The sequence below is a fragment of the Apium graveolens genome, chromosome 11, assembly GCF_009905375.1.
Source record: "Apium graveolens cultivar Ventura chromosome 11, ASM990537v1, whole genome shotgun sequence".
Lineage (NCBI taxonomy): Eukaryota > Viridiplantae > Streptophyta > Magnoliopsida > Apiales > Apiaceae > Apium > Apium graveolens.
Window position 1 is genome coordinate 49,407,380 of NC_133657.1, and position 2,676 is coordinate 49,410,055.

Consider the following 2,676-nt stretch of genomic DNA (forward strand, 5'->3'; position numbering starts at 1 on the left):
TGCAGAAAATTCATACATAATCCCAGTTTCTTCACAAAAAGATCTCATCACAGGATTCTTGAACTCAGTTCCATTATCACTCCTGATTCTTCTTACTTTAAAATCAGGATGATTGTTGATTTGCCTTATGTGATTGATGATGATTTCACTAGCTTCATCTTTAGACTATAGAAAATATGTCCAAGAGAACTTTGAGAAATCATCCACAATTACCTGGAAAAATCTTTTCCTTGAGATGGTTAACACATTGACTGGTCCAAATAAATCCATGTGTAGCAATTACAAAGGTTCTTCAATTGTTGAATCAAGCTTCTTTCTGAATGATGATTTGATTTGCTTTCCCTTTTGACAAGCATCATATAGTTCATCTTTTGTAAACTCTACTTGAGGAATACCTCTAACCAGTTCTTTCTTTGCAAGCTCATTCATGGTCTTGAAGTTTAGATGGGACAACTTCTTGTGCCACATCCAAGTTTCATCTTGACTTTGTTTACTGAGAAGGAAAGTGACATATTATGCATTTGATGAGTTGAAGTCAGCTAGATACACATTTCCTTTTCTCACTCCAGTGAGAACCACTTTGTTGCTTCTTTTATTTGTCACAACACAGGCTACTGAATTAAATGTTACTATGTTGCCCTTATCACAAAGCTGGCCGATACTCAACAGATTATGCTTGAGACCATCCACTAGGGCAACCTCTTCAATGATGACATTGTCTTTAGAAATCAAGCCATATCCCACAGTAAAACCCTTGCTGTCATCCACAAAAGTAATACTTGGGCCAACTCTTTCCTTGAATCCAGTGAGCTGGGTAGAATCTCCAGTCATGTGCCTTGAGCACCCACTATCCAGATACCACATATTTTTTCTGTTTCCTTGCACACATAAAAATCAAATCAAGTTGATTTTGGTACCCAAGTTTCCTTGGGTCCTGCTTTGTTAGCTTTCTTCTTTGGTTTCTTAGGTTTAATCTCATTAGACTTGAGAATTTCTGATTCATCCTTAGTCATTTGAGTTGGACCTTTTAAACCAGTCATTTGAACATAATTATCATGCATATTTTGATTAACAGGAAAAGGCATGCTATTTACAAAAATGTTATTCCAATAAGGCAGGCTAAATGGCATTTGAGGCATACTAAATGCAGCATAATAAGGATTAGGTGCAGATGGCATAGTAGTAAATTGTGCATTCATATTCTGAGAAGAAATAGCATTCATAGGCATGGTAGGCATGGCATTTATGTTAGGAAAGGAAAGAGGTACAGTCATGGAAGTAGGCATGGCAATTTTGCAATTAATAGACAAATGATTAACACTACCACACTTAACACATATTTTTCTAGGAGCATATTTATCAGGTATGTAGTTGTTATTTTTGTTGAGGCCTACTTTCCCATTCTATTATTCTTCTTTTTAGCATCTGTTTTAACCTCAATCTTTTCCAATCTGTCATTCAATTGCTTGATGGACAGATGACCAACATTGACCTTCTTTTCCTTCTTGACTTGACTTGATTCTCCTGGAACAAAATTCTTGGTGACAAATCCATATTTCTCGTTCAACTTGGCTAGCTTGGCTTTGCTCACTGGTTTACTCACAGCCAACGGATGTGGCTCTCTTTCACTCGATGGATAATGATCTTGAATATCCGATGGATGATCTTCATCATCCGTCGAGTCCACATCTGTAGACTGTCCTTCAACCAAACTGGATTCCATCTTCTCTTTGTTTTTCTTCCAGGATGCATCATAAAAGGACTCAATTCCTTGAACTTTAGTGATTTGAGCATGGTAATCTCAAGATGATTTCCATGCCTTGATCACTTCTTGTTCACGATCAAGCTGCTTCTTCAAAATTTCTTCTTTCTTCAAGGACTCAGTTAATTTCTCCTTAGCAATCTTACACTCAATTCTTAATTTCTCAAATTCAATGGACTGAGACTATAGCATATTGTTCCTCTCACTTAAAAACAAATTATTTTCTTTAATTTTAGCATTTTCTTTGGTGAGAGACTTAAGAGTAACATGCAAGTGATATAATTCTGTGGATATATTATTAATTGCATCATTACACTCATCTTTAGTTAAATGTGTTAGGTTTGTGGTGATTACCTGATTACTTGAAGAACTTGTTTCTGACTCATCAGACTTGGCCATCAGGGCTAGGATGACATAGCTTGTATCTTCATCTCCATCTAGTCCAGAAGCTGCCCAGTCATTTTCTTGTATAATGAAAGCCCTTTTCTTTTGCTTGAGCAACTCAAAATACTTCTGTTTATAATCAACAGGCTCAAACTTTTTCTTGGAACCAGACTTTCTGCATTCATTTGCAAAATGACTAGCTAAGCCACATTTGAAACATTTGAATTTTGATTTATCCACCATGTTTCTATTTGGCTTAGTAGCTCCAAAGTTCTTTTTGAACTTGAGTTTGGCAAACCATCTGGATAAGAATGCTAAGTGTTCATCAATATCATCCATGTCATCTTGACTCAATGGATCTCCATTATCGGCTACCAACCCTTTGCCCTTGCTTTCACAGACCTTTGATATAGATTCAACAACTTCTATCTTCATCTCCTTCTCTTTCTCTAACTCAGCAACCAGTGCAATGGACCCTCCTTTCTTCCTCCCTTTCTCCGTCCTTTCATCTTGCTTTATTTCAAGCTCAT